A 22,303-nucleotide genomic window follows, 5' to 3' on the forward strand; every position below is an offset into this window, starting at 1 on the left:
GCCGACTCGAGGTAAATCAGATTCTTATGATCGGTCAAGACCACAATGCGGTGCTTGGCTCCCTCAAGCCAATGTCGCCACTCCTCAAATGCCCACTTCATAGCCAACAACTCCCGATTGCCGACATCATAATTGCGCTCCGCAGGCGAAAACTTTCTGGAAAAAAAAGCACACGGTTTCATCAAAGAACCATCAGAACCCCTCTGAGACAAAACGGCCCCTGCCCCAATCTCAGAAACGTCAACCTCAACCTGAAAAGGAAGAGAAACATCCGGCTGACGCAACACAGGGGCAGAAGTAAATTGGCGTTTAAGCTCCTGAAAGGCCTCAACAGCCGCAGAGGACCAATTCGTCACATCAGCGTCTTTCTTCGTCAAATCGGTCAGGGGCTTAACCACACTGGAAAAGTTGGCAATGAAACGGCGATAAAAATTAGCAAAGCCCAAAAATTTCTGTGGGCTCTTCACAGATGCGGGTTGAATCCAGTCATGAATGGCTTGGACCTTAACAGGATCCATTTCTATAGACGAGGGAGAAAAAATAAACCCCAAAAAAGAGACCTTCTGAACTCCAAATAGGCACTTAGACCCCTTGACAAATAAAGCATTATCACGAAGGATCTGGAATACCATCCTGACCTGCTTCACATGAGACTCCTAATCATCAGAAAAAATCAAAATACTATCCAAATACACAATCATGAATTTATCGAGATAATTGCGGAAAATATCATGCTTGAAGGACTGAAATACAGAAGGAGCATTTGAGAGCCCGAAATGCATCACAAGGTAATCAAAATGGCCTTCGGGTGTATTAAATGCAGTTTTCCATTCGTCACCCTGTTTAATACGAACAAGATTATATGTCCCTCGAAGGTCAATCTTAGTAAACCAACCAGCCCCTTAATCTGAGCAAACAAATCAGAAAGCAAAGGTAAGGGGTATTGGAATTTGACATTGATCTTATTAAGAAGGCGATAATCAATACAGGGTCTCTAGGAGCAATCCTTCTTGGCAACAAAAAAGAATCCCGCTCCCAGTGGTGACGAAGATGGCCGAATATGCCCCTTCTCTAAAGACTCCTTAACATAACTCCGCATGGCGGCATGCTCGGGCACAAACAGATTGAAAAGTCGGCCCTTAGGGAACTTACAGCCAGGAATCACATTAATAGCACAATCACAGTCCCTATGTGGAGGAAGGGAACTGGACTTGGGCTCATCAAATACATCCTGGAAATCCGACAAAAACTCAGGAACTTCAGAAGAGGGGGAAGAGGAGATTGACATCAAAGGAACGTCACTATGTACCCCTTGACAACCCCAACTAGTCACAGACATAGATTTCCAATCCAGCACCGGATTATGTACCTGTAACCATGGAAAACCCAGTACAACAACATCATGCAAATTATGCAACACCAGAATAGGGCAATCTTCCTGATGTGCTGGAGCCATGCACATGGTCAGCTGAGTCCAATACTGAGGTTTATTCTTGGCCTGAATCCACAAATGCCATGACAGAAAAGGACGACAATGAGCAAATCAGGGTCACAGATAAGAGAAATTTAGGCTGTACAGTACTGATGGTAACAGACCTAGCAACCCTCTTAATACGCTTAGGGCAATCAGAAATAACATGAGCAGAATCACCATAGTAAAAACACAGCCTATTCTGACGTCTGAATCCCTGCCGTTCTACTCTAGTCAAAATCCTATCACATTGCATAGGCTCAGGACTCTGTTCAGAGGACACTGCCATATGGTGCACGACTTTGCTCTCGCACAGGCGCCGATCAATCTGAATGGCTAGAGACATAGATTCGCTCAAACCAGTAGGCGTGGGGAACCCCACCATAACATCTTTAAGGGCTTCAGAAAGACCCTTTCTGAAAATTGCTGCCAGAGCCTCCTCATTCCATTTAGTGAGCACAGACCATTTTCTAAACTTCTGGCAGTATAATTCAGCAGCTTCCTGACCCTGACACAGGGCCAACAAGGTTTTTTTCTGCATGATCCACAGAGTTTGGTTCGTCATACAATAATAGTTATTTTTAAAGTTCAAAAACTTGGATCTGTCCCCAAAAAACAAATCAGGAGTAGGAATTCTAGGCTCTAAAGCCGGAGTCTGGACAACATAATCTTGGATACTCTGCACTCTTGCAGCAAGTTGATCCACAAGAGAAAATAAACCCTGAACATCCATGCCAGCGCCAAAATCCTGAACCACCCAGAGATTAAGAGGAAAAAAAAGACAAAACAGACTGCAGAAAAAAAAAATGGCTCAGAACTTTTTTTTCCTTCTTTTGAGATGCATTTAATTCATTTTTGGCCAGTTGTACTGTTATGAACTGGTGGTTTAGGAGCAACATGGGACGAGCTCTGGGGGAGGTGGTACGTGTACTAACCGCAGTTCCTGAGCTTAGCACAACACTAGAAGTAGCCGTGGGATGTTCCTGTCACTCCCTGGACACCTCATCACAGCTGGAGGACTAACTACCCCTAAGATGGAAACAGGAAAGCTATCTTGCCTCAGAGAAAATTCCCAAAGGATAGGCAGCCCCCCACAAATATTGACTGTGAGTGAAGAGGGAAATGACATACGCAGAATGAAACCAGGATATACTAAAGGAGGCCAATCTAGCTAGATGGATAGAACAGGACAGAATACTGTGCGATCAGTATTAAAAACTAGAAAAATCCACCACAGAGTTTACAAAAATCTCCACACCTGACTAAAGGTGTGGAGGGTAAATCTGCAACCCAGAGCTTCCAGCTTAACTGAATAAATCCATAGTGACAAGCTGGACAAGAAAAAACAAAGAATGTGCAGAACGATTAAGTCCACAATATGTGGACAGCAAAAGAACAAGCAAGGACTTATCTTTGCTGAACTGGTCAGAATATCAGGGAAATCCAAGCAGAGATGTGAATCCAAGCAGGAACCATAGCCAACTGGCACTGGCTGAAGGATAGAGCCAGGCTATATAGCCGAGCCAGAATAGACGATCAGTGGAAGCAGCTGCAGACTGCTAAATCCAAGGAGCAGCAGTACCACTTATAACCACCGGAGGGAGCCCAAGAGCAGAACTCACAAAAGTGCCACTTACAACCACCGGAGGGAGCCCAAGAGCGGAATTCACAACACACGGAGCAGGGAGAGGACGTGGGCATTCTGTGCCTGCTGCGGGCACCAGTGACTCATCATCACCCTGTTTCAGCAGGGAACAGTCCTTCATGCGCAGCTTTGTCGGAGAGCGCCGTACACCGCTGCTGCGTGAAGACCAAATTGAAGCCATTGTCGGATGGATGGTAGCTAACGCATCGACTTCAATTAGTGCCACATCCTCTCAGGCACAGAGCACTGGAGAGCACCCATCTGTCTCTTCACCACCTGCCAAATTGCCCAGGCAGTCAGAGAGGCCAGGACAGGAGCCATCTCTACTTCTGTTCTCTGAATCTCTTGGCTTGGAAACAGGGGGCCAGCCAAGCAGCATTGGAGAAATGGAAGAAGAGGCAGTGTGCAGTGATGTCCAACAGCTTTTTCTCTCTGAGTCTGAAGAGGCGGTTGGGCCTGTGCCTCCGGTCACCACACCGCAGGACGCATCCGCTGATAACACTCAGGTACCACTTTCTGGTGCGTGCTGTGCTGCTGAGACTACCCAGGAGGAGCAGTTGGTGGCAGAGGGTAGTGTAGATGATGAGGTCCTTGACCCATCGTAGCGTGAGGGACAGGAAGCTGGTGGGAGCTGCTCTGATGAAGAGATTCCCTGAACGGGCCAAAGAGGGAGAGGGAGGGGGAAGACTGCGGGGCCTGTAGCCTCCACTTTGGCACCCGTTAGGAGCATGCTTCTTCCAACAGCCAAAAAGGATGCTCCCAAGACTTGCAGTGCCTGGGCCTTTTTTGACACAGTTGCAGATGACATTTGCTTTGTCAAATGCAAGGTGCGTCATCAGAAAATCAAAAGAGGGAGAAATGTCAGCAGCCTCAATACCTCAAATATGTGGAAACATGTGCAGACCAGGCACGCGGTGGAGTTACAAAAACACACTGAAGAGCTAGGCCAACCAACAGCGGCAGCTGCCACCTCTTCAGCTCATGTTGCCTCTTCCTCCAGCTCACACCCAGCTGGTTCGGCTTCCTCCCAGGATCGCCATGGAAGAACCTCTGGCACTGTTGTCCAGAGACCCACTGTAATTCCACCCGCAGCACCACGTTCCCAGTCATCCTCACACTCCCAGCCCACTCTACAGCCATCGGTAGTACAGGCATGGGAGAAAAGGCGGCCATTCTCATCAAACCACCCACGAGCACAGGCTCTGAATGCAGGTATTGCCAAACTTCTGTCACTGGAAATGCTGTCATTCAGGCTGGTGGAGACTGACAGCTTCTGTGACTTGATGGCATTGGCAGTCCCACAGTACAATGTGCCCAGCCGCTTTTATTTCAGCAGGCAAGCCATCCCTGCCCTGCACAAGCATGTGGAGGGACACATAAAACATGCACTACTGAAAGCCGTCAGTAGCAAGGTCCATCTCACCACCGATGCGTAGACCCGTCACCATGAACAGGGGCGATACCTTTCCATCACTGCCCATTGGGTTAATGTTGTTGAGCCGGGTACAGGTCGTGCGAGTGGCGCAGGATGTGTCCTGCCCACTCCAAGGATTGCAGGAATCCAGTCTGTACGCATTGACTCCTCCTCATACACAAGATCCTCAGAATCATAGCTGCAGGAGCCGTCACAGTCCACCTCCACATTGACCCGTGAACGTTTACCTGTTACTACCGACATGAGCACAGCTGTGGCCAAACGTCAACAGGCCATCTTGAAATTAATTTCTTTGGGGAATCGAAGCCACACAGCGCAGGAGCTCTGGAATGCCATCAAGCAGGAGAGCGACGTGTGGTTTGTGCCAGCGAATCTCCAGCCAGGCATGGTAGTGTTTGACAATGGCCGAAATCTGATGGCAGCTCTGGCCCTAGGCAACCTCACTCACATCCCATGTCTGGCATATGTGCTCAACTTGGTCGTGCATAGTTTTTTGAGGGACTATCCGGATCTTGATGCACTGCTGCACAAGGTCCGCCGAGAGTGTGCTCACTTGCGGCGTTCCAGCATGGCAAGATTGCGCATTGCAGCTCTGCAGCACCGATTCCGCCTTCCGGAACATCGCATCATATGTGACCTACCCACCAGGTGGAATTCCACGTCACATCTGTTGGAGCAGTTGTGTGAGCAGCAGCCAGCAGTAATGGAGTACCAGCTGCATCAGATGCAAAGAAGTCGCACTCCGCGCCGTTCAGACTTCACAACCACTGAGTGGGCCACTATGAAGGACGTCTGCCAGGTTTTGCATTCCTTCGATGATTCCATGCAGATGGCGAGTGCAGATGATGCACTAGTCAGCATGACTGTCCCCCTTATCTGCCTGCTTCAACAAACACTGCAAGCACTAAGGGATGATGTGGAAGAGGTGGAGGATGAGGAGTCACCAATTCCATTAGCTTCTGGACAGTCAGCGCCACGTGGTTCCTCACAAACGCCTAGGCATAGGACACTTTGTGAGGAGGATGAGGAGGAGTCAATGGAGGAGGAAGACATCGGTCCAGAGGAGGGAGTTACACAATTCTCCATTAGTCAGTGTGTAGAGCAATGGTGGGGTGATGCTGAGCGGGCAGAGATCACGCCTCAAGCAGGGGACAGCGTTTCTTGGCCAGTTGGCAGTCTGCAGCACATGGCTGATTACATGCTGCAGTGCCTGAGAAACGACCGCCGCATCACCCACATTCTCAACATGGCTGATTATTGGGTGTACACCCTCCTAGATCCTTGCTACCGGGACAACTTACAAAGCCTCATAACACCGTTGAACCGGGAGTGTAAAATGCGGGCGTACCAAGACACACTGGTGAATTCCATCATCTTCTCCAGTCCAAGTGAGAGCAGTGCTGCTAGTGCTTTACAAAGGAGATCAGTGCGCCGAGGCAGTGGAGGAAGCTCTGCACACAGAGGGAGCAGAGGCAGTGCCTCAGCACAAGGCAAGACCAGTATGGCCCAACTGTGGCACAGTTTTCTGTGCCCGCCACACATGTCTACACCATCACAGACGGCTCCAGTCAGCAGGAGGCAACATTTCCGTCAGATGGTGACAGACTACATGTCTTGCCCTCTTTCTGTACTCCCAGATGGCTCTTTCCCCTTCAAATTTTGGGTCATTAAGCTGGATACATGGCCAGAGCTAAGCCAGTATGCATTGGAGGTACTGGCTTGCCCTGCTGCTAGTGTATTATCGGAACACGTCTTTAGTGCCGCAGGTGGTGTACTAACAGACCGTCGCATGTGACTATCCTCCGATAACCTTGACCGGCTTACTTTTCTGAAAATGAACAAGGCCTGGATCTCGCAGGAATTTGCCACTAATCTTCCAGATTAAATAATTGGTTGGCAACAGTATCCAGGTCTCCTGTTGCGTTCATGTTTCTACCACCTGAACTGTAATCCCTGGGCTCCAACACCGCCAGTTGAGGCTCGGAAGTGCAGGCTGCACAGTCAAAACACATGACCCAGTGTTATTGGGTTTCAGTAACGTCAGCTGATCCCCAGCTGTGTAGCCGGCAATGTGTCCTGCGACCGCCACACTGACACAACAACTGAAATTTAAGGGAACCTTTCCCCCCCAGGCGTTTGTTACTGAAAGAGCCTCCTTGTGCAGCAGTAATGCTGCACAAGGAAAAGGTAGCTCTTTTAGTTTAGCTCCTTGCACACGCAGAACTTAACACTTATAAAATGTGTTCCCTGATACCGTGAGACCGTCCCGGAGGTGGGACTTTCCTTCGTAATGGGACGCAGCACAGCCGTCATTCCTACCCCCTTGGTGCCGTGTGTCGCCTCCTCAGCGTTGTTTGAATCTGTCCCGGAGCCTGCACTGTTATGTTATTCCTTTGCCATGCGCAATTAGCGCTACCCGTCTTCTGATATCATTTGGTGTCAGGCTGGCTGCGCCTGTGTGGCCGCTCTGCCCGAGATCCCGCCTCACAGTGTCTTCTGATTTAATCACACTGCGGGCCTGGGATCCATGGGCATGCGCAGTGCATATCTTCACCTCAGCCTCTTACTCATCTCCCTCCACCTTCTTCAGACTGTGCGCCGTCAGCTGATCCCTAATAGCATGCCACAGCCCTGACGCCACACAGTCTGAAGAAGCCGGAAGGAGGGGAGTGAGAGGCGAGAATATGCACTGCGCATGCCCATGGATCCCAGGCCCACAGTGAGATTACATTAGACAACACTGCGAGGTGGGATCTCGGGCAGCGCGGCCGCACAGTCACAGCCAGTCTGACACCTAAATGATGTCAGAAGACGGGCAGCGCTAATTGCGCATGGCAAAGAGATAACATAACAGCACTGGCTCTGGGACAGATTCAAACAATGCTGAGGAGGCGGCACATGGCACCAAGGGGGTAGGAATGATGGCTGTGCTGCATCCCATTACAAAGGAAAGTCCCACCTCCGGGACGGTCTCACAGTATCAGGGGACACATTTTAAAAGTGTTTAGTTCTGCGTTTGCAAGGAGCTAAACTAAAAGAGCTACCTTTTCCTTGTGCAGCATTACTGCTGCACAAGGTGGCTCTTTCAGCTACAAACGCCTTGGGGGGCTGGGGTTAGAGGTTCCCTTTCAACTTGCTCCAATCAGGCTTCGGCCTACACTCTGTTCCTCTTCTCCTCCTGCTGTCCCTGGGCTTCAACACCGCCAGTTGCTGCCCGGAAATGCTGTCTGCACAGTCAACAGTCGCTCCTCTGTTATTGGGGTTCAGTATCGCCAGCTGCTCCCTTGCTGTGTTGCGGCAATACCTCCAGCCTGCTCCTTCTGCTGTCCCTGGGCTTCAACACCGCCAGTTGCTGCCCGGAAGTGCTGTCTGCACAGTTAACAGTCGCTCCTCTGTTATTGGGGTTCAGTAACGTCAGCTCCTCCCCTGCTGTGTTGCGGCAATACCTCCAGCCTGCTCCTCCAGCTGTCCCTGGGCTTCAACACCGACAGTTGCTGCCCAGAAGTGTTGTCTGCACAGTTAACAGTCGCTCCTCTGTTATTGGGGTTCAGTAACGCCAGCTGCTCCCCTGCTGTGTTTCGGCATTGTGTCCTGTAACCGCTATGCTGACACAACTTCTGAAATTAAAGGGAACCTGTTCCCCCCGGCGTTTGTTACTGAAAGAGCCAATTTGTGCAGCAGTAATGCTGCACAAGGAAAAGGTGCCTCTTTTCATTGTGCTCCTTGCACACGCTGAACCTAACACTTATGAAATGTGTCCCCTCATACCGTTAAACCGTCCCCTAGGTGGGACTTTCCTTTGTAATGTGACGCAGCACAGCCATCATTCCTACCCCCTTAGCAAATAGATCAATGGCTGCACTCAAAATTTACTGTGCTAAGACAAGGAAAATGTGCAATATATGAAATGTGAATAGCATAATGGCTAGGGAAATTTATGAAAAAACACATGAGATTCTTAGCACAATATTTGGCCAACTATTTCCTACCCCCTTGGCGCCGTGCTCTGCCTCCTCAGCATTGTTTGATTCTGTCACGGAGCCTGCGCTGTTCTGCTATCCCTTGGCCATGCGCAAATTAGCGCTGCCCGTCTTCTGACATCATTTGGTGTCAGGCTGGCTGCGCCTGTATGGCCGTGCTGCCCGAGATCCCACCTCGCAGTGTCTTCTGATTTAATCACATTGTGGGCCAGGGATCCATGGGCATGCGCAGTGCATATCTTCACCGCAGCCTCTCACTCATCTCCCTCCACCTTCTTCAGACTGTTCGCCGTCAGCTGATTCCTAATAGCATGCCACGGCCGTGACGCCGCACAGTCTGAAGAAGCCGGAAGGAGGGGAGTGAGAGGCAAGGATATGCACTGTGCATGCCCATAGATCCCAGGCCCGCAGTGGGATTACATTAGACGACACTGTGAGGCGGGATCTCGTGCAGCGTGGCCACACAGGCGCAGCCAGCCTGACACCAAATGATGTCAGAAGACGGGCAGCGCTAAGTGTGCATGGCCAAGGGATAACAACAGCGCAGGCTCAGTGACAGAATCACACAACGTTGAGGAGGCGGCACACGACACCAAGGGGGTAGGAATGATGGCTGTGATGCATCACATTACGAAGGAAAGTCCCACCTACAGGACGGTTTAACGGTGTGAGGGGACACATTTTATAAGTGTCTAGTTCAGCGTTTGCAAGGAGCATAATTAAAAGAGCCACCTTTTCCTTTTGCAGCATTAGTGCTGCACAAGATGGCTCTTTCAGCAACAAACACCTGGGGGTGGTAAAAGTTCCCTTTCAACTTGCTCCAGTGCAGGCTTCGGCCTACACTCTGATCCTCCTGCTGACCCTGGGCATTAACACCGCCAGTTGATGCCCGGAAGTGCTAGCTGCACAGAGAAAAACACCCGCCACTGTGTCAGTGGGGTTCAGCAACGCCAGCTGTTCCCCTGCTGTGTAGCCGGCAACGTTTCCTGCAAACACCACGCAGACACAAAGCTGCCTCCAGTGCAGGCTTCGGCCTACACTCTGCTCCTCTGCTCCTCCTTGATTCCCTGGGCTCAAACACCTCCAGTTGGTGCCCGGAAGTGCTGGATGCACAGAGAAAAACACCCGCCAATGTGTCAGTGGGGTTCAGTAATGCCAGCTGTTCCCCTGCTTTGTAGCCGGCAACGTGTCTTGCAAACACCATGCAGACACAACAACTGAAATTGAAGGGAACCTGTCCCCCCCAGGCATTTGTATGTGTAACAGCCACCTTGTACAGCCGTAATGCTGCATTTGTACAAGGTGGCTCATTCAGTTATTGTCCTTGCACACGTCGAACTCAACAAGTATAAAATGTGTCCCCTGAGACCATTAAACCATCCCTGAGGTGTGACTTTCCTTTGTAATGACACGCAGCAGCCCCCTTGGTAGCGCTGCCCGTCTTCTGACATCATTGTTTGGCAAGCTGCACAGAGAAAAACACCCGCCAATGTGTCAGTGGGGTTCAGCAACGCCAGCTGTTCCCCTGCTGTGTAGCCGGCAACATGTTCTGCAAACGCCACGCAGACACAAAGCTGCCTCCAGTTCAGGCTTCGGCCTACACTCTGCTCCTCCTTGATTCCCTGGGCTCTAACACTGCCAGTTGGTGCCCGGAAGTGCTGGCTGCACACAAAAAAAACACCCGCCAATGTGTCAGTGGGGATCAGTAACGCCAGCTGTTCCAGTGCTTTGTAGCCGGCAACGTGTCCTGCAAACACCACGCAGACACAACAGACACAAAGCTGCCTCCAGTGCAGGCTTCGGCCTACACTCTGATCCTCTGCTCCTCCTTGATTCCCTGGGCTCTAACACCACCAGTTGGTGCTCAGAAGTGCTGGCTGCACAGAGAAAAACACCCGCCAATGTGTCAGTGGGGTTCAGTAACGCCAGCTGTGCCCCTGCTGCGTAGTCGGCTGTTGTGAATTCCGCTCTTGGGCTTTCTCTGGTGGTTGTAAGTGGCACTTTTGTGAGTTCTTCTCTTGGGCTCCCTCCGGTGGTTTTGAGTGGAATGGTTGCTTCTTGGATTTAGCATCAGCAGCTGCTTCCACTGATCATCTTTCTGGCTCGGCTATTTTAGTCTGGCCTTATCCCTCACTCAATGCCAGTTGTCAATTGTTCCTGCTTGGAGCCACAGCTCTTTTGGATTTCTCTGACACTCTGAGCAGTTCAGCAAAGATAAGTCCTTGCTTGTCCTTTTGCAGTCCACTTGTTGTGGACTTATTGTTCAGCACATTTTATGTTTTTTCTCTTTAGTCCAGCTTATCAGTATGTATCAATTCAGCTAAGCTGGAAGCTCTGGGCAGCAGATTTTGCCCTCCACACCTTTAGTCAGGTGTGGAGATTTTTACATTCTCTGCGGTGGACTTTTTCTAGTTTTTATTACTGACCGCACAGTGTTCTGTCCTGTACTATCTATCTAGCTAGAAGTGGCCTCCTTTGCTACATCTTGTTTCATTCTACATATGTCATTTCCCTCTCCACTCACAGTCATTATTTGTGGGGGGCTGTCCTATCCTTTGGGGATTTTCTCTGAGGCAAGATAGCTTTCCTGTTTCTACCTTTAGGGGTAGTTAGCTCTTAGGCTGTGACGAGGTGTCTAGGGAGTGACAGGAACATCCCACGGCTACTTCTAGTGTTGTGTTGAGATCAGGAACTGCGGTCAGTATAGTTACCACCTGCTCAGAGCTCGTCGCATGTCGTTCCTAAATCACCAGTCCATAACAGTACAACTGGCCAAAGATGAGATAAATGCATCTCAAAAGAAGGAAAAAAAAAAGAGTTCTGAGAAGTGTTGAGCATTCCGATACCGCAAGTATTTATTTGATGAGCCCAAGTCCAGTTCCCTTCCTCCACATAGGGACTGTGATTGTGCTATTGACTTGATTCCTGGCTGTAAGTTCCCTAAGGGCTGACTTTTCAATCTGTCTGTGCCAGAGCATGCCGCCATGCGGAGCTATGTTAAGGAGTCTTTGGAGAAGGGGCATATTCGGCCGTCTTCGTCACCATTGGGAGCGGGATTCTTTTTTGTTGCCAAGAAGGATGGCTCCTTGAGACACTGTATGGATTATCGCCTTCTTTATAAGATCACGGTCAAATTCCAATACCCTTTACCTTTGCTTTCTGATTTGTTTGCTTGGATTAAGGGGGCTAGTTGGTTTACCAAGATTGACCTTCGAAGGGCATATAATCTTGTTCGTATTAAACAGGGTGACGAATGGAAAACTGCATTTAATACACCCGAAGGCCATTTTGAATACCTTGTGATGCCTTTCGGGCTCTCAAATGCTCGTTCTGTATTTCAGTCCTTCATGCATGATATTTTCCGCAATTATCTCGATAAATTCATGATTGTGTATTTGGATGATATTTTGATTTTTTCCGATGATTGGGAGTCTCATGTGAAGCAGGTCAGGATGGTATTCCAGATCCTTCGTGATAATGCTTTATTTGTGAAGGGGTCTAAGTGCCTATTTGGAGTTCAGAAGGTCTCTTTTTTGGGGTTTATTTTTTCTCCTTCGTCTATAGAAATGGATCCTGTTAAGGTCCAAGCCATTCATGACTGGATTCAACCCACATCGGTGAAGAGCCTTCAGAAATTTTTGGGCTTTGCTAATTTTTATCTCCGTTTCATTGCCAACTTTTCCAGTGTGGTTAAGCCCCTGATCGATTTGACGAAGAAAGGCGCTGATGTGACGAATTGGTCCTCTGCAGCTGTTGAGGCCTTTCAGGAGCTTAAACGCCGATTTACTTCTGTCCCTGTGTTGCGTCAGCCAGATGTTTCTCTTCCTTTTCAGGATGAGGTTGACGCTTCTGAGATTGGGGCAGGGGCCGTTTTGTCACAGAGGAATTCTGATGGTTCCTTGATGAAACCGTGTGCCTTCTTTTCCCGAAAGTTTTCACCTGCGGAACGCAATTATGATGTCGGCAATCGGGAATTGTTGGCTATGAAGTGGGCATTTGAGGATTGGCAACATTGGCTTGAGGGAGCCAAGCACCGTGTTGTGGTCTTGACCGATCATAAGAATCTGATTTACCTCGAGTCGGCCAAGCGGCTGAACCATAGACAGGCTCGATGGTCCCTGTTTTTCTCCCGTTTCGATTTTGTGGTCTCATATCTTCCGGGATCTAAGAATGTTAAAGCGGATGCAATCTCTAGGGGTTTTTTGCCTGATTATCCTGGAGTCCTTGAGCCGGTTGGCATTCTTAGGGAAGGGGTGATTCTTTCTGCCATCTCCCCTGATTTGCGGCGGATGCTTCAGGAATTTCAGGCTGATAAGCCTGACCGCTGTCCTATGGGGAAGCTGTTTGTTCCTGATAGATGGACAAGTAAGGTAATTTTTGAGGTCCATTGTTCGGTGTTGGCCGGTCATCCTGGGATTTTTGGTACCAGAGATTTGGTTACTAGGTCCTTTTGGTGGCCTTCCTTGTCGCGGGATGTGCGTTCTTTTGTGCAGTCCTGTGGGACTTGTGCCCAGGCTAAGCCTTGCTGTTCCCGCGCTAGTGGGTTGCTTTCACCTTTCCCTGTCCCTGAGAGGCCCTGGATGCATATTTTCATGGATTTTATTTCAGATCTTCCTGTGTCCCAGAAGATGTCTGTTATCTGGGTGGTTTGTGACCGGTTCTCTAAAATGGTCCATTTGGTACCTTTGCCTAAATTGCCTTCCTCCTCTGATTTGGTTCCATTGTTTTTTCAGCATGTGGTTCGTTTGCATGGCATTCCGGAGAATATTGTGTTGACAGAGGTTCCCAGTTTGTTTCTAGGTTTTGGCGGGCCCTTTGTGCTAGGATGGGCATTAATTTGTCTTTTTCTTCGGCGTTCCATCCTCAGACAAATGGCCAAACTGAGCGAACTAATCAAACCTTGGAAACCTATTTGAGATGCTTTGTGTCTGCTGATCAGGATGATTGGGTGGCTTTCTTGCCGTTGGCCGAGTTTGCCCTTAATAATCGGGCCAGTTCGGCTACTTTGGTTTCGCCTTTCTTTTTTAATTTTGGTTTCTATCCTCGTTTTTCTTCAGGGCAGGTTGAGCCTTCTGATTGTCCTGGTGTGGATTCTGTGATGGACAGGTTACAGCAGATTTGGACTCATGTGGTGGACAATTTGAAGTTGTCTCAGGAAAAGGCTCAATGTTTTGCTAACCGTCGTCGGTGTGTTGGTCCTCGGCTTCGGGTGGGGGATTTAATCTGGTTATCTTCTCATCATGTTCCTATGAAGGTTTCTTCCCCTAAGTTCAAGCCTCAGTTTATTGGTCCTTATAAGATTTCTGAGATTATCAACATAGTGTCTTTTCGTTTGGCCCTTCCAGCCTCTTTTGCCATCCACAATGTTTTCCATAGATCTTTGTTGCGTAGATATGTGGTACCCGTTTTTCCCTCTGTTGATCCTCCTGCCCCGGTGTTGGTTGAGGGGGAGTTGGAATATGTGGTTGAGAAAATGTTGGATTCTCGTTTTTCGAGGCGGAGGCTTCAGTATCTTGTCAAGTGGAAGGGTTATGGCCAGGAGGATAATTCTTGGGTTGTTGCCTCCGATGTCCATGCCGCCGATTTGGTTCGTGCTTTTCACTTGGCTCGTCCTGATCGGCCTGGGGGCTCTGGTGAGGATTCGGTGACCCCTCCTCAAGGTGGGGTACTGTTGTGAATTCTACTCTTGGGCTCCCTCCGGTGGTTGTTAAGTGGCACTTTTGTGAGTTCTGCTCTTGGGCTCCCTCCGGTGGTTTTGAGTGGAATGGCTGCTTCTTGGATTTAGCATCAACAGCTGCTTCCACTGATCGTCTTTCTGGCTCGGCTATTTTAGTCTGGCCTTATCCCTCACTCAATGCCAGTTGTCAATTGTTCCTGCTTGGAGCCACAGCTCTTTTGGATTTCTCTGACACTCTGACCAGTTCAGCAAAGATAAGTCCTTGCTTGTCCTTTTGCAGTCCACTTGTTGTGGACTTATTGTTCAGCACATTTTATGTTTTTTCTCTTTAGTCCAGCTTATCAGTATGTATCTATTCAGCTAAGCTGGAAGCTCTGGGCAGCAGATTTTGCCCTCCACACCTTTAGTCAGGTGTGGAGATTTTTACATTCTCTGCGGTGGACTTTTTCTAGTTTTTATTACTGACCGCACAGTGTTCTGTCCTGTACTATCTATCTAGCTAGAAGTGGCCTCATTTGCTACATCTTGTTTCATTCTACGTATGTCATTTCCCTCTCCACTCACAGTCATTATTTGTGGGGGGCTGTCCTATCCTTTGGGGATTTTCTCTGAGGCAAGATAGCTTTCCTGTTTCTACCTTTAGGGGTAGTTAGCTCTTAGGCTGTGACGAGGTGTCTAGGGAGTGACAGGAACATCCTACGTCTACTTCTAGTGTTGTGTTGAGATCAGGAACTGCGGTCAGTATAGTTACCACCTGCTCAGAGCTCGTCGCATGTCGCTCCTAAATCACCAGTCCATAACAGCCAGCAATGTGTCCTGCAAATGGCACGCAAACACAATGCTGCCTCCAGTTCAGGCTTCTGCCTACACTCTGTTCCTCTACTCCTTCTTGATTCCCTGGGCTCTAACACCGACAGTTGGTGCCCGGAAGTGCTGGCTGCACAGAGAAAAACACCCGACAATGTGTCAGTGGGGTTCATTAACGCCAGCTGTTCCCCTGCTGTGTAGCCGGCAACGTGTCCTTCAAACGCCATGCAGACACAAAGCTGCCTCCAGTGCAGGCTTCGGCCTACACTCTGCTCCTCCTTGATACCCTGGTCTCTAACACCGACAGCTGGTGCCCGGAAGTGCTGGCTGCACAGAGAAAAACACCCGCCAATGTGTCAGTGGGGTTCAGTAATGCCAGCTGTTCCCCTGCTGTGTAGCCGGCAACGTGTCCTGCAAACGCCATGCAGACACAAAGCTGCCTCCAGTTCAGGCTTTGGCCTACTCTCTGCTCCTCCTTGATTCCCTGGGCTCTAACACCGCCAGTTGGTGCCCGGAAGTGCTGGCTGCACAGAGAAAAACACCCGCCAATGTTTCAGTGGTGTTCAGTAACGCCAGCTGTGCCCCTGCTGTGTAGCCGGCAATGTGTCCTGCAAACGCCACGCAGACACTACAACAAGAATTAAAGGGAACCTGCCCCCCCAGGTGTTTGTAACTAAAATAGCCACCTTGTGCAGCAGTAATGCTGCATTTGGACAAGGTGGCTTTTAGTTTTACTCCTTGCACACGCTGAACTAAACAATTATAATATGCTTCCCCTGATACTGTTCAACCGTCCCGGAGATGTGGCTTTCCTTCGTAATGACATGCAGCAACCCCCTTGAAGCCGTGCGCCACCTCCTTTGCGTTGTTTGAATCTGTCCCGGAGCCTGCACTGTAATGTTATCATTTGGCCATCCGCAATTAGCGCTGCCCATCTTCTGACATCATTTGTAGTCAGGCTGGCTGTGCCTGTGCGGACGCGCTGCCCAAGATCACATGCCTCAGTGTCTTATTTATTCTCACTGCGGGGCTGGGATTCATGGAAATGCGCTGTGCATATCTTCGCCTCTCAACTCATCTCCTTCTGCCTTCTTCAGACTGTGCGGCTTCACAGCTGTGGCATGCGATAAGGGATCAGCTGACGCTGTACAGTCTGAAGCAGGAGTATGGATATGAGTGTCAGGCGCCGATATTTACTGGGCAAGGCCATGAATCCCAGCCACGCAGTGTAAATAAATCAGAAGACACTGTGGGGCTGGGATTCAAGGGAATGCGGTGTGCATATCTTCGCCTCTCACTCATCTCCTTCCGCCTTCTTCAGACTGTGCGGCTTCACGGCCGTGGCATGCGATAAGGGATCAGCTGACGCCGCACAGTCTGAAGCAGGAGTAAGAACATGAGTGACAGGCGCCGATATTTACTGTGCAAGGCCATGAATTCCAGCCCCACAGTGTAAATAAATCAGAAGACACTGCGGGACTGGGATTCATGGAAATGCGCAGTAACAGCGCATGGCCAAGGGATAACACAACAGCGCAGACTCCGGAACACAAAAAAGCAACACTCAGGAGGCAGCGCCCAGCACCAAGGTGGTATGCTTGACTGCTGTGCTTCATCTCATTAAGAAGGAAAGACCAGCCTCCGAGACGGTTTCACGGTATGAGGGGAAAAATTTTATAAGTGTTTCATTCAGCGTGTGCAAGGAACATAATTTGAAAGAGCCACCTTTTCCTTGGGCAGTGTTACTGCTGCACAAGGTGGCTCTTCTAGTTACTAACACCTAGGGGGTGTAAAGGTTGCCTGTTATGATCCGGTGACCTTGGAGCAGCATGAAACTTTCTCAGGAGTAGGTGGAACCTGTACTGACCACAAACCCTATACTGACACCGCAACTAGAAGTAGCCGTGGGGTGTACCTAACACATCCTAGACACCTCGACACAGCCGGAGGACTAAATACCCCTATAGATGGAAATGGGAATTCTATCTTGCCTCAGAGCAGAACCCCAAAGGATAGGCAGCCCCCCACAAATATTGACTGTGAGTATTAGAGAAAAGACACACGCAGGCAGAAAACAGGATTAAGCAAAAGAGGCCACTTCTAGCTAAATAGGAAAGGATAGGACAGAATACAAAGAGGTCAGTATAAAAACCCTAAAAATATCCACAGCAGATAATACAAAAATTCCACATCTAACTAAAGACATGGAATGTATATCTGCATCTCCTGAGAATCCAACTTGACTGAGAAAATCCTAACACAGTCTAAGCTGGACAGAAAAAACAATGAATAGCACTGAATTGTAAAGCACACAGCATGTGTGCTGCAGAAACAATAACCAGACACTTATCTTGGCTGATTTGGCAGCAGGGCAGGAGGAACCAGACAGAGATACAAAACCTCCATGAACAATGGACAACTGGCAAGGACTAATGAATCCTGCACACCTAAATACCCCAGTCAGAACTGCAATCAGCAGAGACACCTGACCAGGATTGCAGCCCAGGGACAACTGCATTATCACCAACAACCACCGGAGGGAACCCAAGAGCAGAATTCACAACCCCTTGAGGAGGGGTCACTGAACCCTCCCCAGAACTCCCAGGCCGATCAGGATGAGCCAGATGACAGGCACGGACCAAATTAGCAGCATGGACATCAGAGGCAAAAACCCAAGAATTATCTTCCTGGCCATAACCCTTCCATTTGACAAGGTACTGAAGCCTCCGCCTCAAAAAGCGAGAATCCAAAATCTTCTCAACCACATACTCCAACTCCCCATCAACCAACACAGGGGCCGGAGGATCAACAGAGGGAACAATGGGCACCACATATTTCCGCAATAAAGATCTATGGAAGACATTATGGATAGCAAAAGAGGCCGGAAGGGCCAAATGAAAAGACACCGGATTAATAATCTCAGAAATCCCATAAGGACCAATAAACCAAGGCTTAAACTTAGGGGAAGGAACATGACGGGAAGACAACCAGACCAGATCCCCAACCCGAAGCCGGGAACCAACACACCGACGACGGTTAGCAAAACGTTGAGCCTCCTCCTGAGACAACACCAAATTGTCCACCACATGAGCCCAAATCTGCTGCAACCTGTCAACCACAGAATCCACAACAGGACAGTCAGAAGGCTCAACCTGCCCTGAAGAAAAACGAGGATGAAAACCAAAATTACAAAAGAAGGGCGAAACCAAAGTAGCCGAACTAGCCCGATTATTAAGGGCAAACTCGGACAATGGCAAGAAAGCCACCCAATCATCCTGATCAGCAGACACAAAGCATCTCAAATAAGTTTCCAAAGTCTGATTAGTTCGCTCGGTCTGGCCATTTGTCTGAGGATGAAATGCGGAAGAAAAAGACAAATCAATGCCCAGCCTAGCACAAAAGGCCCGCCAAAACCTAGAAACAAACTGGGAACCTCTGTCGGACACAATATTCTCCGGAATACCATGCAAACAAACCACATGCTGAAAAAACAATGGAACCAAATCAGAAGAGGAAGGCAATTTAGGCAAAGGCACCAAATGAACCATCTTAGAGAACCGGTCACAAACAATCCAGATAACTGACATCTTCGGGGAAACCAGAAGATCAGAAATAAAATCCATAGAAATATGCATCCAGGGCCTCTCAGGGACTGGCAATGGCAAAAGCAACCCACTAGCAAGGGAACAACATGGCTTGGCCTGCGCACAAGTCCCACAGGACTGCACAAAAGAACGCACATCACGTGACAAAGAAGGCCACCAAAAGGTCCTACCAACCAAATCTCTGGTACCAAAAATCCCAGGATGACCAGCCAACACAGAACAATGAACCTCAGAAATCACTCTACTAGTCCATCAATCAGGAACAAATAGTTTCCCCACAGGACAGCGGTCAGGTTTGTCAGCCTGAAATTCCTGAAGAACCCGTCGTAAATCAGGGGAAATGGCAGAAAAGACCACCCCTTCTTTCAGAATGCCAACCGGTTCAAGGACCTCAGGAGAATCAGGCAAAAAACTCCTAGAGAGGGCATCAGCCTTAATATTCTTAGAACCCGGAAGATATGAGACCAAGAAATCGAAACAGGAAAAAATCAAGGACCATCGAGCCTGTCTAGGATTCAGCCGTCTGGCAGACTCGAGGTAAATCAGATTCTTATGATCGGTCAAGACCACAATACGGTGCTTAGCTCCCTCAAGCCAATGTCGCCACTCCTCAAACGCCCACTTCATAGCCAACAACTCCCGACTGCCGACATCATAATTGCGTTCAGCAGGCGAAAACTTACGGGAAAAGAAGGCACACGGTTTTAACAAGGAACCAACAGAATCCCTCTGTGACAAAACGGCCCCTGCCCTAATCTCAGAAGCGTCAACCTCAACCTGAAACGGAAGAGAAACATCCGGTTGACGCAACACCAGGGCAGAAGTAAATCGGCGTTTAAGCTCCTGAAAGGCAGAGACAGCCGCAGAGGACCAATTTGTCACATCAGCGACTTTCTTCGTCAAATCGGTCAAGGGTTTAACCACACTGGAGAAGTTAGCAATGAAACGGCGATAAAAATTAGCAAAGCCCAAAAATTTCTGAAGGCTCTTCACCGATGTGGGTTGAATCCAATCATGAATGGCCTGAACCTTAACCGGATCCATCTCTATAGATGAGGGAGAAAAAATGAAGCCCAAAAAAGAAACCTTCTGCACTCCAAAGAGACACTTAGACCCCTTCACAAACAAAGCATTCTCACGAAGGATCTGAAATACCATCCTGACCTGTTCCACATGAGTCTCCCAATCATCAGAAAAAATCAAAATGTCATACAAATATACAATCATGAATTTATCAAAATAAGTCCGGAAGATATCGTGCATGAAGGACTGAAAAACAGATGGAGCATTAGAGAGCCCGAATGGCATCACAAGGTATTCAAAATGACCTTCGGGCGTATTAAACGCAGTTTTCCATTCATCACCCTGCTTAATACGAACAAGATTATATGCCCCCCAAAGGTCAATCTTAGTAAACCAACTAGCCCCCTTAATCCTAGCAAAGAAATCGGAAAGCAGAGGTAAAGGGTATTGAAACTTGACCGTGATCTTACTCAAGAGGCGATAATCAATACAGGGTCTCAGGGAACCATCCTTCTTAGCAACAAAATAAAATCCTGCTCCCAACGGTGAAGAAGATGGCTGAATATGCCCTTTCTCCAAAGACTCCTTAACATAACTCCGCATGGCGGTATGTTCAGGCACAGACAGGTTGAAAAGTTGGCCCTTAGGAAACTTACAGCCTGGAATCAAGTCAATCGCACAATCACAGTCCCTATGCGGTGGAAGGGAACTGGACTTGGGCTCATCTAATACATCCTGAAAATCAGACAAAAACTCTGGAATTTCAGAAGAGGAAGAAGAGGAGATTGACATCAAAGGAACGTCATTATGAACCCCCTAACAACCCCAACTAGTCACAGACATAGACTTCCAATCCAACACAGGATTATGTACCTGCAACCACGGAAAACCCAGCACGATAGCATCATGCAAATTATGGAACACCAGAAATCGACAATCTTCTTGATGGGCTGGCGCCATGCACATGGTCAACTGTGTCCAAAACTGAGGCTTATTTTTAGCCAAAGGTGTAGCATCAATGCCCCTTAAAGGAATAGGGTTCTGCAAAGACTGCAAGGGAAAACCACAACGCCTGGCAAACTCAAAGTCCATTTAGTTCAAGGCGTTGCCTGACTCCACAAACGCCATGACAGAAAATGATGACAATGAGCAGATCAAGGTCACAGATAACATAAATTTAGGTTGTACAGTACTGATGGTAAATGAACTAGCGATCCTCTTTGTACGCTTAGGGCAGACTGAAATGACATGAGAAGCATCGCCACAATAAAAACACAACCTATTCTGATGTCTGAATCCTTGTTGTTCCGTTCTAGAGAGAATCCTATCACACTGCATTGGCTCAGGCATCTGCTCTGAGGACAACGCCACAGCGCGCACAGTTCTGCGCTCTCGCAAGCGCCGATCAATCTGAATGGCCAAAGACATAGAATCACTCAGACCGAAAGGCGTGGGAAAGCCGACCATAACATCTTTAACGCATTCAGAAAGACCCTTTCTGAAAATTGCCGCCAAAGCATCATCATTCCATTTAGTCAACACAGACCATTTTCTAAATTTCTGACAATACAATTCTGCCGCTTCTTGACCCTGAGACAGGGCCAACAAGGTCTTCTCCGCTTGATCCACAGAATTTGGTTCCTCATATAATAATCCTAAAGCCTGAAAAAAGGCGTCTACATTAAGCAAGGCCAGATTTCCAGATTCCAGGGAAAATGCCCAATCCTGAGGATCGCCACGCAGCAGGGAGATGACAATTTTAACCTGCTGAATGGAATCAACAGAGGATCGACATCTCAGAGCAAAAAACAGTTTACAGTTGTTTTTAAAACTCAAAAATTTGGACTTGTCACCCAAAAACAAATCAGGAGTAGGAATCTTAGGCTCTAAAAGTGGAGTCTGAACAATATAATCAGAAATACTCTGTACCCTAGCAGCAAGCTGGTCTACACGAGAATCTAATCCCTGAACATCCATGCTAGCACAAGACTCCTCAGCCACCCAGAGAAAAAGAGGGAAGAAAAGACAAAGCAGGCTACAGAAAAAAAATGGCTCAACACCTTTCTTCCCTTCTTCGGAGATGCATTTAACTCATTATTGGCCAGTTGTACTGTTATGATCCGGTGACCTTGGAGCAGCATGAAACTTTCTCAGGAGTAGGTGGACCCTGTACTGACCGCAAACCCTACACTGACACCGCAACTAGAAGTAGCCGTGGGGTGTACCTAACACATCCTAGACACCTCGACACAGCCGGAGGACTAAATACCCCTATAGATGGAAATGGGAAAACTATCTTGCCTCAGAGCAGAACCCCAAAGGATAGGCAGCCCCCCACAAATATTGACTGTGAGTAGGAGGGGAGAGACACATGCAGGCAGAAAACAGGATTTAGCAAAGAGGCCACTCTAGCTAAATAGGAAAGGATAGGACAGAATACTAAGCGGTCAGTATAAAAACCCTAAAAATATCCACAGCAGATAATACAAAAATTCCACCATCTAAATAAAGACATGGAATGTATATCTGCATCTCCTGAGAATCCAACTTGACTGAGAAAATACTAACACAGTCTAAGCTGGACAGAAAAAACAATGAATAGCACTGAATTGTAAAGCACACAGCATGTGTGCTGCAGAAACAATAACCAGACACTTATC

Source organism: Ranitomeya variabilis, chromosome 5 (genome assembly GCF_051348905.1).
Source record: "Ranitomeya variabilis isolate aRanVar5 chromosome 5, aRanVar5.hap1, whole genome shotgun sequence".
In the NCBI taxonomy this organism is placed as follows: domain Eukaryota; kingdom Metazoa; phylum Chordata; class Amphibia; order Anura; family Dendrobatidae; genus Ranitomeya; species Ranitomeya variabilis.